This window comes from Corvus cornix, chromosome 1, assembly GCF_000738735.6.
Source record: "Corvus cornix cornix isolate S_Up_H32 chromosome 1, ASM73873v5, whole genome shotgun sequence".
Lineage (NCBI taxonomy): Eukaryota > Metazoa > Chordata > Aves > Passeriformes > Corvidae > Corvus > Corvus cornix.
The window spans coordinates 88234196-88248271 of NC_046332.1; the positions used below are offsets into that span (position 1 = coordinate 88234196).

The 14076-nt window shown below is 41.8% G+C and overlaps 1 protein-coding gene and 1 long non-coding RNA gene across 2 annotated transcripts in view; one reads left to right on the forward strand and one right to left on the reverse strand.

Moving 5' to 3' along the window:
• The first annotated feature begins 276 nt into the window (after positions 1 to 276).
• Positions 277 to 14076, forward strand: part of IL1R2 (interleukin 1 receptor type 2) — a 29234-nt gene continuing 15434 nt past the window's right edge. Inside the window, exon 1 of the mRNA XM_019282943.2 lies at positions 277 to 618. The gene's annotated coding sequence lies outside the window, so the exon portion shown is untranslated. The remainder of the gene's footprint in view (positions 619 to 14076) is intronic.
• LOC109143951 overlaps positions 13514 to 14076 on the reverse strand; it is a 36739-nt gene continuing 36176 nt past the window's right edge. The window contains exon 4 of the long non-coding RNA XR_002044401.2: positions 13514 to 13739. This is a non-coding gene — a long non-coding RNA (uncharacterized LOC109143951). The remainder of the gene's footprint in view (positions 13740 to 14076) is intronic.

Sequence of the window (14076 nt, forward strand, 5' to 3'; positions counted from 1 at the left end):
TTATTTCACATCACACAGCTGTTCAGCGGCATCATTAAACTCACGTTCAGTGACGTGCATAAACTCGTGCCCACTGCCAGTCATGGAAGACAGCAATCAGGTTCTTCACATGTTTAAGATGAAGGGATTTGGTAAATCTAAAGTCCGGGGCTCCAATTCAGAGCAAGGACATCACAGCTTAGAGTGGCCAGCTTTGTTCTTGGTTCAGTCTGCAGTGCTGAGATGGCTGGACCTGGAAATCAGCTTTTAAAAAGCTGCAGTTTATGAAATTGAGACCAACGCTCATTGGTGTCACCTTGCTTTAAAAGGGACCTTGTAAAACGTGTTGGGTGAGTATGTGCTTCATGAGCAGCTGTGGTGTGGGAAGGATCAGTAGTTCTGCTCATGAAATCAGAGACCTGAACTGGCAGTGGTGTTACAGACGATGAACCCAGGAAGGCACTGAAGGCTTTGCAGCTGGAGAGGAGCTCCTTACTGGTACCAGTGTACAAACTCAGGGATTAGAAGTGACAACCCAAAATGTAGATAGAGGACAACTTTGCCTGTAACCTGCACAAAGCAGCAAGGAAATGAATTCCAGGTTTGCTCCTAGCACCATCTCTCTATGGATGACCCAAGGTAGGAGTATTTGCTGAAGAATTACTTTGAATTCCTAAACCTTTGTGTCCTTTGGTATTCTGGTTGGCTTCCAGCTGCTGCAGCAGAAATGTTGGGATTCCCAGGGAAGTGGGGTTGTCTCACATACCTTGGACTTCTGGAAGAGAGCCACATGCTTGAGTTTAGGTACCCACATGCCACCAGGGGTTTTTTTAGCATGTTTGCCATGACACTAAACTCCTCAGTGCAGAGCTCATCATCTGCTGCATGTGTTTTTAAAAAAGGACATTTTAAAAATGCTGAAAATTTGGAATATAACAGGTCTAATGTTCCTAACTTAATCCAGACACTTCTTTCTACTGCTCAGCATTTGTAGACTTTTCTTGAAGAGCCATATTCCCTCTACAACAGATGGTCATTGTGAGACTATTCAAAAACTCTCTTTATCCTCATTAATTAGTTTGTAGCCTTATGTATACCTGGATATCATCTTAAGTACTTTTTTTCTCACAAGTACTCTACACTCCTGTTGAGGGAGAGTTAGAAGCATTTTTTTTTTCTAATATTAAGGTTCTAATTTGAAATAAAGAACAAAAGGTTAGACTTATTTGTTTCTTTACAAAAGAGAATTTAAAAAGCATTTTGTTTCAGAAAATTCAAAGGAAAACACTGCAGTATTTGGTCAAAAATAATTTCTTCATTTGTAATAACGGTAATATTTTGCTTTTTGCAAGAACCACGAAGATATCATTATGCTGACTATAATTTGAATTCCAAAGGCATTTTGATGCTGCTGAATTCATTAACCCTATACAGTGCATATTGAATGGACAACTTCTCTCATGGCCCAGCTCACAAAGTTTGTCTCCAAGGGAAATGTGTTGCTTCAGGCTACATTTACAATTTTGAGGGGTTGGGTATATGTATAAAACCCCATGTGCTGCATTGAAGTGCTTTACAAATTTGATGCCATTGATCAAGTATTGCAGGATGTATCAAACAAAATATTCTGTCTCGGTCAACTTGACCTCCTCTTGCCTTTCTTGACCAGAGTGTCTCTATTTCACAAGACTAGCATTTTTTCCCATGAGAAGTATCAGTTAAATGGCAAATTAATTTTCTGATTAAAAAGGAAAAGACTAAGATGGAAAATGCTTACCCCGCTGTGATTTTTGTATATGAAGCACTGAAGTGAGGTTCTGTCCAGCTGGCCAAAGTTTTCACTCCTGAGCTGCCCCATCTGCCCCAGGAGAGAAGCCCCTCATTGTTGTCAGGCCATGGCACCCACAGATCTCAGCTGCAGACATGTGGACAAACAAGTGCCAGTCACCCATATTTTGGGCAGGTGCCTCAGAGTGATGGTTTTGTTACAATAACTGAGACTTGGGGCAGAAGGGGGAAAGCATCAACAACTCAGGCTCTGCCAAGCCCTTCCTTGGGTGCACTAAACACAAGCAATGAGAAATCCTTGGGGTTCAGCCACCTGTGTCTCCAACTCACTGAGGGACAAGGGAGCTTGTGGCAGATAATTTCATTAGAGAGGAGGTATAAACTAGTTGTTTTCTGAGGAAAAATGTGCCAAGTAAAACAAAAAGAGGTTTAGGCAGAAAATGTGGAAAAATGGTGATAGTGCTGTGCTGTAAAACCAGTACCTACAATGGGTGCCTGGTTTCTGATACCTGTTTTTCATGCTTGTCTTTGGAAGAGGATTTATTCACTGCTTTTAAACACATGTCTTCTTCCTAAAGGTGCATACCTTGATCTTTATTTTCTGAAGACAGTACAAAAGAGATTTTCCCACAAATTCAATTTGAGGGCTTTAAAATAGTAGTTAATTGCATCACTGATGGTTTGGGATGTGGGCATAACCCCTCATGCCACAGCACGTGGGCAAAAGGAGCACATCCCTTGTGTTCCTTGTGGCACATACATGTGTCTGCAAATCAAACAGGGCTTTATTCAGCTGTCATTGATCACACTGTCACAGTGAAAGTCTCACAATTTGGGTTCTTAACTGAAATCAGTCCAATATATTTTTCCCCTGGGATCAGTTTGCAGCTGAGATTCACTGCAGCAGTGAACAAAGTGAAGCGGTTATCATATTTTTGCTCCACTTCTGTAAATAGAACCAACCCTTTTAGCTTCAGTTTTGTTTCTAGTCAAGAAGACCATGGTATACATTCCTGTAACTGAGATAGTTAAAAGGGCTCTTAGGTCTTCTTCCTAGTCTTTTGTAATAACAGCTCTGGGGGGAGGAAAACATGATTTCTTAGTATCTGTGAGATGTTTGCATGATGAGGCCAAATACACCAGAAGTCTCTGGAGACCCCTGGGAGAAGGAGTAGATATGCCAGGGACTGCATGCCAGTGGAGCTGGGGTTGGATGCTGCCCACAGCTGTGCCCCACAGTTGGAGGTCACCGGCTCTGGGCAGGCTGGTGAGGCTTTGTGCCTGGTGCTGCACCTTGGGGTGCAGCCAAGCTGGGTGCCACCAGCTGGGGAAAACTCCCATCAGCAGATCCCACAGCTGGGTGAGACCTGTTTAGGATTTTCTCACACCTGGCTTCATCTGCAGCAGGAGATGCAGCTTTCTTCCCTCTGCCAACAACGCCTTTAGGCCCTGCAGGACTCATTAACTTCTCAGAACTTTGAGAAGCTTGTATTTTTGTGGCAGCTGTAAATTCAGTTTTATTTGAAGAAATGTTATTGTTTCTGTTCCCTTCTGCTTTTATCGGCTTCTGGTTTTTTTCTGCTGTCTGCTCTTCTCTCTTTCCTTCCTTCCTTAACTAGCTATCATACTTCTGTTTCTGCCAAAGAGCAGTGTTTGTTTTGCAAAGTAATGGGTTGAAGCAACACACTGGAGATTCTTTTAGTGGATACAGCCATTGCTACTTCTAGCAAAGACACAACTGTGTGGTACTGGGATTGTATTTCTGCTCTGCAATGTGTAACTGTGCATGTATCCTGGTGCAAACTGTCCTAAGACACTCCAGCTTTTAATCAAAGAGCTTCAGGCTAATATGCAAGCAAAGGAGTAGTTTCACAAAGGGCTGAAGCTGCAAAATGGTTCCCTCTTATCTGTGGAAGTTTTGATACTCTGTAGATTTAATAACAGCCTGCAAGATCAGAGACTGGAGGGACCAGATAATGCAAATATTTTGTTTGATTTTATGTGGATTGCTGAGTTTTACATTGTGGTCACTCTTCCAAATCCAGGTCCAAGACATACCAGCTGGAGGCTGAATGTTTACAAGCAGCATTGTCTTAGAAAGTGCCTTGCAAATCGCAGAAAACCTAAGTGCTGCAGAAACAGGAGGACCTCTCCTAGAAAACTGCAGCTGAGACATTTGCTCATAGATGTGATGATTAGAGACATGGTTTCATGGTGGACTTTGCAGTGTTAGGTTTATTGTAGGACTCAATGACCTTAATGGTCTTTGTCTGCCTAAATTATTCTATGATTCTAAGAAGTTTTGAGCAGGCAAAATCTAAATCTTGTTTCTAAATTTGCCATCTGTTTGTAAAACGTGTATCAGCAAATGCTATACTTTCACATTCACAACTTAACTTGGTTCCAAGTTGACTGTGGTAACTCTGAGGCTTGACTAATGAATTTTGTCATAGCCACCTTCACTACTTTGGGAAGTATTGTCTGTGCTGATATTTCTCACACACCAAATGCAGAGGCCTAGAAGTTCCTTTTGGATTTGAAATATGGTGCCATTAAGCAAGCTCATTTTCCAAGTTCTAATCTCACCCTAGGAAACACCATTCTTGTGAAGATGTGGCCATCAGAAAAGTGCATCCGGTTTCTTTCCTGTAAGATCTGGGATGAGTTCATATCTCTCAGCAGAGATGCTGAGTGCTTGCTGGCACACAGGATAGCTTCTTAAGGGAGTTTTGTGCAATGGCAGTAGACTGGGAGATGCTCAAAAATCTGAAGTTTGCAGAGGAAGTGGCAGTAAATATTTTTTGGAAGCTGTCATGGTCAGAGATAAAAAACTAAGTAGTGTCCTTTTGAGGTGAAAACATTGATACTATGCATGTAAATACTTCTAATTGCGGTGCTCAATATCTGCTTCTTGCAATATCTTGACAGCTCTGTATGTGACAAACATTTCACTTTTTTTTTTCACTTGTTTGGATGAGCATGTGAGGATAACCTGCTTCAATCCGTAATCTAGAGAGGTTCACATCTCAGGTGAAGAAGGCTGCATTGCTATTTTATGATAGTAAGAGGCTGTCAATCTCACCTTGGAAAGTTTTAACGATGACCATATCCATTCTCAGATTCATAAGACTTTAACATACAAGCCTACTATAAAAAGGCATCCAGGAAACCGAAAATTTCATTCATCCACAGTTAAAAAGCAGTTTGATTAATTCTAGCACTTGGTGTTTCTGTTGTGGTTTTCCTAAAGCAGGGAGGCTCTTCCTGGAAGGACCTTCAGGGTCACTGCTATACTCCTGCCTCAATGATTATTTCAGGCAAACTCCTAGTAATGCATAGAAGGTAAGAATCCTTTTGCAGTAGAAATATGGCACATTTTTAATGCACAGTCTTAGCTTATTGGTGGAAGTAGCTGTTTCCTTACTATATGTTTTTAAGATGTGTTGTGGCAGGAAGTTTCAAGAGACAAAGCTGGTTACTGTGAAAATTCATTTGTGGCACCTTGATATTTTTCCCTTCATACTTGTCTGAGGTTGGTGGAACAACGCTGCCTGCAGAAGCTGGTAGGGAGCAGCCACTAAAAGAGACATTGGGTAAGACTGGAGACATCCTCTTAACTTTTCCTTTAGATTCTTCTTTCAAAATTTTCCCTTCAAAAAACCCCCAAAACCCAAACACCAAAACCTCCAAAGGTTTTGTCTAAGTGCTATCATTTAGATGTGTTAGAAACACATTTCAATGTCTTCATCTATAAAGAGACAAAAATTCTCACTTCACTACACTTAAAAGCTTCAGCCTACTGCAGCTGAGTATGATTTGTGTGCCAGGTCCATCCATCTTGGAAAGGCATTGTGTCTAATTTTGCTCAGGAGAGCCGGCGATCTTGTGACGTTTGACTTGTGCTGCTCACAGCTTACTACAGCACCCAAACACTGGCAAGCCCTCTGTGCATCCAGCAGAATGCATCAGTAGTTGGATTTCTTCAAGGTTTGAAACAGATGGTTTGTAGTCCGTTTTGCTGTCATTTACCAAAGGGGTCCCTCTGAGGTACAACATCTTGTGTTTTGTTCTCCGCTCAGTCTCTGATCTCCAGGTCTAGGAATTGGCAGGTCTGCTATTTCTTGAGTACTGTAGAACTGTGAGTGTATAATTTCACAAGTCTTGAAATAGTGCAAGTGTAAATGTCAGTAGCTTTCCACATAGATATGTTGCACTTTTTATATTGCTTTACTTATTACGGTTTTATATTGCTTTTTTATTTGCAAGAGAAATGACATTAAGCTTACTTATGATCTTTAAAAGGTACTGCAGGGAAATCAAAATGCTGTGTAAATAGACTCTGACTAGAGACCTAGACTCTACCTCATTGAGACAATACATCTGAATTCTTCAAGAGCTGGACTTGGGCAAACAGGTTTGGCCATACTTTACCGAGTTGCCCCCCATCACCTTTGGCTTGTGCAGTGCTGGAATGGGTAGTCCTGAGACAGGGTCAGATTTTTTCAGTGCCCAGGTCTGAGGTTGTTTAGGCCAGATGTGTCAGTTTGGATAATCCCAATTTAACCTTTTTGCATAAGGTTGTGTGAATAAGTAGGTACATTAATGGACTTGTTTTTCCCCTCAAGTCTGTGATGGTGTGTTGGGACTTAAACTGATGGACCAAACCTTACTTTTTTTACCACTGTTGGAAACTAATTTTAACAACTGATGCATTTGAGGCATATATAAAGAATGTATGCATCCTTGAAGTGAACAGCATGTGATATGTGAAAGAAGAGGAGGGAACAAGCAGCTAAAAAAGGTAAAGTTATCAGTGTGTCACTGGGCACAGACAGATGGATACCACCTGTCTTTTTGGTAGATACTAAGATATGCTGTATGAACTGAGGAAGAAGAATGTACTTTTACTGAATTCTGCTAACCCTGTAGAATAAAAAAGATGAAACCGAGATTTTAATTTTTTTTAATAAGTAGGGCCATATTCTTTGTAAAGTATTCAAACGGGAAGATATTTCAAGTTGTTTCAGACTCCAGCGCTGCTGAAAAACCTCTGGATCCATGATAAAATGCATATTTATTATGTATCACAGATGGAGAAAAGAGCTGTTATTTTTGGAGCCAGAAAAAAAAAGTAGTTTGGAAGCATCCCACTATGTGGAACAACTTCCTTGTCATATTTGTTAGCAGAAAATGATGCAGGTAATGTTAGTTGCAACAGATGTCTTGCAGGATGGCAGAATTAGTAATTTGAGCTAGGATTCCCAAACTCCTATGTCCTAGGGACTGCAGAAAAAATTTGAAAATATACATCAGCAGGCCACATTAAATTTTAAGACATGAGTGATTATAATGCTCATTTGGCTTGGTTTCTTCCAGGAAGAATTTCCAGAAGTGATTTCTAAATGTTCTTGGGTGCTCTCCTCTTATCTCATTCCACAACATTGCTGACTTGCTGTAGCTGCAAACTGCATCAGTTCAGCCAGGGTGAGACTGTAGTTGTCAAATGACCAGCAAACCTATCAAAATCAAAATTGTAAAGAGGAAGCAAGTTGAAGCCTCTTGATGTGTGGCAATTCTTCCGGAACAGGGCAGGCAACACGCAATCTTGGACAGCCCCCAGGGACAGCAGATCAATGAATACTTGCAGGGAGATGTTGCCTAAGTAACCACAGTCATGGGGTTGTATTTCACAAGCGTGTTTTCCTATTACTTGAGTAGTAATGGGATGCTTGTGGTACAGTGAACTCTGGATGCCTCATGGTACCTCTCTCACCTGGGAAACCTGAGGCCTACACCTTCATGAGCCAGAGTGCAAAGCATGAGGTTTGGCATGGGCTGAACTGGGAGTGCAAGGTCTGAATTGTTTTCAAACCTGATGTTGCTCTTTCAGCTCTGCACTTGTGTTGGAACAGCGTAAGGTTGCGTGAGCAGTACATGTACAGTACATTTTGTTCTGCAATCAGTGCCCATAGATCCCATCTTGCTGTCGCCCACACGAGCACAGATTGCTGGTAAGTGCTGTGTGTTCTGGTCAGCTGTCAAATGTTGCTCCCACAGGTTTTCAGGAAACTTGTGCATGTTCCACACAGTGCGCTACAAAGCACAGGACATCCTGGGCTCACTGGTATTATTCCTGCAACTCCAATGTTCTTGCAAACAGGTCCTGCAAGTCCTGACTGTTGCATGCCCTACAACAGATTATAGGGTCTTAAGAACACCTGGAAGTGCTTTTCTCTAATTTGTTTATTAGGAAGATTTTTCCCATACATATGTGTTGCTTTTTCTCCTGGTGTCCAAAAGGTCCAGAACACTTTTTGTTCTTGTCTTACAAAGCCTTTTGCTAGTAAAAGAGTCAGCTATTTCCTGGGTTAGCTGCAGCGTGTACATAGGTGTATCTATGCATGCATTTTTAGGGCAGAAAAGTAGAGAGGGTCTTGTGCTCCATACTGAACTTTGCTGAGAAACATCTTCATATCACAGGAGCTGCTGGCTGCGATGTGGGCAGCCTTCATGGGTGAACCAGGTTCATGGCTGAGAGGCTTCTCTACAGTGGTGCAAAGGTGGAAAATGATGCAGTAAAACTCTTCATGGGAACAACAGCCTCTCCTGCATTTGTACCACTCTGTGCCTTGTCTGTCTCCTGAGTCCTGGCCTATTTCCTCATGACCTTTTATTGTGGCTGCATTGGTAAGTAATTTACCTCTGTACAAAGTCCCCCACTGAAATATGTGATCTGGTTATAGCAGCCTGGGCATGACTGATAAGGGCACAGGGAGGACACAGGTCTGCAGCGAGGTGAGGGTTGTGGATTAGAGCAGTTCAAGAGATGGACAAGAACATGTATCAGAGGCACATCAGAACTTGGCTCAGGGTATGGATGAATTTGCATCCACCTTGCTGCAGGTGAACTTGTTCCTGTCTAGAAATGTCTGTTTCTGAAAGGGGCTTGATAATGTGGATAAATACTACAGAGTTTGCAAACCCTGCATTTTATTTGTTGAGCTGAACCCAAAGCCACATGAATTTACCCATGGCAGATCCTAAGTGAGGCATGAGGTGCGTCGAAAGCCTCTTCAGTTCATTATTCCTCCTATGCACCAACTTCTGTTGAAAACTCCTCTTACATAAACATCAAATTTGGCACATTAACAGAATCCTTTCCTCAAGGTGGTGTTTCTTCATCTTCTCAGAAAGTACAGCCTTAAGGCAGAGCTCTGCCTGGCACTTTTGGTTACAGCATTACAAGGTTTTGAAAGGGTCAGTTAAGCAGAGTGTTAAAACTGCTGACTGCATACACTGTTAAGAAAACACTGAGAGTCTCCCTTTGGCAGATTGCTGTGCCAGAAAGTGTCAGACCTTTCCTCTGTTCCACAAAGCCTTCAGAAATAAGAGTGATTTGATGAGGATATACTAGAAAAATCATACTCTTCTTTTATAGTAGTTATTTGCAAAAATGAGAAGTAAGTTTATCCTAAGACAAAGAGAGAAGTGGTCTGAGCAAGGTCTGGAGGGTGCCATCCTAGTTCTGATGGTTCTGTGAATGCTGAGATGCAGGGGCCCTGCCAGATGCTGTCAGCCCCTAATAGACATGGTATCATCAGCAAACTCATTAATGGATTTTGATTTAAATGACACAGCACTGCTACTACTGAAGTTTTTAATGATGCCCTATTGTATAAAGTAAATTCTTTTTAGTATAGCCCTTGGGTCCTCCCTACACATGTAAACATCACTAAAATGCTATTAGCTATGTTAATAATAAATAAACATTTTTTTTGCTGGAGTTTTGATGTAAAATAGCTTTGAGTTATCACAAGCATTTATCAGTTTACATGGAGGAGTTTTGGCCAGATTACTGTGGTGTCCCTGTAGAGCACATCCAGCACCCTGTAACTGTCCCACTTTGCATGGGGCAATGGAAAAACAGACTGCAGAGCAGGAACAGAAATCCTCAGGGCTTTCTTTTCTACCCTTCTTTTGGTGACTTTTGCAATTTGAATACAACCCTTTCCTCTCAGCAGGCAGCAGCCTCTAAGTTTTTCCATGTATGGATACATATATATTTCTAATATTTTTTTTCTTTCTCTTTGTCTCTATGTATGGAGAGAGTTGCCAAGAAGTATGTGCCTTCTTACTGATGTCTTGTCTCCAGTATTTCACTTGGATATTTAAAAGTCCAGCAAAAGGTCCTGTGCATGGGACATGTAATTTCAAGCCTCTCATCTCAGGCCAGTATCATAGGCACGTCATGAAACAGGCAGCAGCTCTGAACCACTGAGTGCCATGTCCTTGTTGTGCAGAGCTGCCATTAGCAACTTCAAGGGAGCCAGCAATGGTTAAGGTTCCAAACACTGCTGCCATATCATTATGATATGAAATGGCCAAATTTAGTTCCCCTTTTTTTTGTCTCTTGTTCCCATAGCTATGGTATCAAGCCAAGAGCTTATCCATTATTCATATACCCTGCTGAAACTCTTCTCCCTGGGAAGTCTATTCACAAAACTTGTACATTAATCAAAATAGTAACTGGTAAAGGTCCTGGGATCTTTCAGCTTTCTGCGGAGACAAGGGGAATGGCTCAGCACTTATGAACTGGCCTTAAAATAAGTGCAGGGCTCTGCTGGTCCCCAGTGAAATAAATGCCTCTGAGATAACAGGTCTTTGAAGCTACGGCCAGAAGGACCAGCAGGGACCTGAGTTTTATTAGGAAGGAAGCTCTCAACCCAGGAATGTTTTGAAGGAAAGCTCACCTACCAGTTTCTTGCAAACTTTCATTAAAGTTACCCAAATTTTCCTGCAAATGGTAAAGCCTTCCAATTAACCAAGTCTGAATGAAAACTCTTCCAGCTTGTAATCAAGGAAAATTTGCATAGCAAAGCAATACTGTTGTTAAAACCTCTTCTTTTTCTTTTCAAAATATGATTGATAGCAATGATTTAAACAAATAACATTCAATACTGTCTAGTGTAAAATCCTCCCAAAAAACCAGTTGCTGAAATGATGAGTTCCCTTTCAAGCTGGTACAGAACATTACGTGCTGGAGAAGCAGTCTATGTTGCATCTAATTATTTGTTATTCACTTATTTGTAACCCCCTGTTCCATAATATCAGAGATTCAGAGCAAGTCTTTCTTGCTCAATTTTTTCTTAAGCAGCTCTTGATGCCAGTCAGAATTGCTGGTCATCGTGACAGTACGTACAGGACAAGCACAAAGAGAGAATGCCAAGTAGGACTGCAAATTTGTTGCCTCTGTTTCTATACCATATGCACTTTCATGTGGTATCTCCCACCCCAGCCCCCTCCAAATCCTGTGATAATGAATTACACATTAGTGCAGTGGAGTAGGGAACAAATACCTTGGGTAATTGTATCTGCTACGTGTATTTCATATGACTGCTTCTTAAAAGAAGTGTGTGATACTTGTGTGTCAGAAGGACAGTAAATCTAAGATAAACGAGAAGATTTACTGCCTGCATTACATAAATGATTTCATCTTCTTGGTGAGACAACTACTTAATCAGGAACATGTAATAAAAAAGTAACATTTAATATTACCCTCCCAGTACACCTACATTAATATATGATACGTACCAGCTCAGTTTTTCCTTTATCACAGGCCATATATTTGTCACTGTTTTTCATAGCTATCAAGTTACTTTTTCCCTACTAAATTTAAGTTCAGCCAACAAAAAGGCAATTATGAACAAAAATCTTTGTCATCTGTTTTTCTCTTTGCCTCTGAAATCCCTGTTTGCTGGGTTGGCTGCTCCAGCCAAGCACCATAACTGGTTTAGAAATTTTCTATTGTCCCTGTTGTTCTGGCTCATGTAACTCTATATGACTTCATGGTCTTCAACTGGACACAGTTTCTCCTCTATCTGCTGTTACCGTGGGCTTTTTGTAATCACTGCCGTGTTTTTAAATCCCTCAACACCTCTCACATGAAAGACCACAGAACACATTATGTTGTTTCATATATATTATAAAGACTGATCATGATTGCAAGCAAACACTATGATTTTGGAACTCGTGGAAAGAAAAAAGCCACTCAGCAGTCTTAGGTTTGCTTTTTTCTTAGCATGTCCTAATGCCCCTACTGACTCACTGCCTGTGGTCTGAGAAGGTGCCAAAGTTGTGGGAAATGTCTGCTTGCTGTTCTTCTTGGCATCGCTGGCTCCCAGGCAGCCTCACCTCCCAGCCCTGACATGGTGAGTGACCGTGTGGTCACTCACTGTGCAGCCTTGCCTGGAGCCCTGCACTAAGGCATGGTAGGTGCTGTGTGCTGTGGGCTTGCTCCATCCAAGCAGGGGGGATGGCTGGTAGCTTGGGGAAGAAGCAGGAGCCTCAGCGTGGTGGTAGCAAGTTGGGGGTTGGTCTCTTCTCCCAGGTAACAAGTGACAGCACAAGAGGAAATGGCCTCAAGTTGTACCAGGGAAGGTTTAGACTAGATATTGGGAAAAATTTCTTTGCTGAAAGGATGCACAGGCTTTGGAATATGCTGCCCAGGGAAATGCTGAAATCACCATCCCTGGAAGTGTTTAAAAGGCATGTGAATATGGTACTTGGGGATGTGGTTTAGTGATTAACATGGTGGTGCTGCGTTAATGGTTGGACTTCATAATCTTAGAGGTTTTTTTCTGAACTGAATGGTTCTGTGAATGGCCCAGATTAGAAAGATATAAGGGCGGCAATGTTGGGGCCCTGCAATGATCCCCTTGGCATGCCTTTTCCATCCCCAGTGTCCCTGGAGCCCTAGGCAATTTTACTCTCTGATCCCTAACCCTAACCATATCCCTGAACACCATTCAGCACATCTATGCACCATTTTATCCATAAGAGAATGAAGAACAGTAAAAGATTTTTTTTTTACTTTTATTGTCATTTGAAAGATGCACTAGGATGCACTGATGTTTAGACTGTCACTATTTAGCAGTTTAGATTATCCTCTTCAGTTTATAGGGAGAGCAATATCACTTTACTACTTTCAACAAACTCAGCTTTGCAACAGCACTCCATCACTGCTTTTCCACATAGCATCACATATTAAGTAGGCTGTGCCTAGGGATTGTTTTCTACCTTAAATAAAATCCAGAAAACGCCACTTTTTCAGAAATAATTTCTTTATTTCACCAGTCTATGGCTGTGTGTCTGTGCACAGAGACTCTGGGCCTCTCTAGATGTTACTTTGTCCCTTCCACCCTGTTGATTTTTACACTGAGGGTGTCCTCCTCCCTGGCCCTTCCAGCTCTTGAGAGTATAATTATTTTTCACAGTTTGCCTGCTTTCTGTTGCAGTGGAAGGGTCTTTTGAAATTCCAGGAACTTGTAGTGGTGAGGAAGTCTGTAACCCAGCCATTGCTGCTCTGGCCAAACTAGCACTCCCTCATGACAAAGTGGATCCCTTGGCACATCACCTCCTGTTTCTCCCACTTAGTCATATACAACTGGGGTATGTCAGCACTTACTCTGCTGTCTAAGCATGCAAATTCCTGTATTCTTGGAGTCTGTTGTGCATTGTGCTAATCCCTCTGTTTAGTCTTTCTCTTTCTGTCACAGTTATTTGGTGATTCTCAGAGTTGGAGAGCTCCTTTTCTTCCCTTTCCTTTTCTGTTCTCCTCAAGACCCCATCTGGAAACTCTGCACAAGGGTATTACAAATTATTAAAACCAGGTTTGCTCATATCAATAAGCCATAAAACATGTGCTGGTGCAATAGTTGTGGTTTACTTTGCATCTGCTTGCCAGTCAGCTTTCACCATTCAATATTTCTTAATGCCTCGTTACCTTATTCTTATGTGAACCAGAGAAATTTTCTTCAGTTTTTAATTGCATGAAGTTTGCTTAGCCAAACTGGATAACAGAATAAATAACAAAGTCCAAGGGACTGCAGTTCTTGGATGCCAAACATCATCAGCCACAGAGCCACTGGAACAGGGTGAGTTCCTCCAGGAGAAACAGCAGAATCTGGGAGCTGCTGTAAGAAGCAGGCACATTAGCAGTCCCTTGTAGAAAAGGTGTAATCCCCATTCCATGATGCCTGAATTTCCATTTCCCCTTCCATTGACTAGGGATAATGAACAGACACCTTGCTTGTGGAGGCCTTTTGAAAGTCTGTGTTGCAAGGACCTTCCAGAACACTAGATATTTCTCAATATTTTGATTATTTTATTGGGATGTCCAAGGACAGCAAAATCCACCCAAGTGAGGCAAGGCACTGCATGTAGCCCTGGTGTGGGAAATATCTATCTAGTGAGATGAGCAACGAGTGAGACATATGGGGAATAGTCTGGTCTCCAAGTTAGGAATTTCAC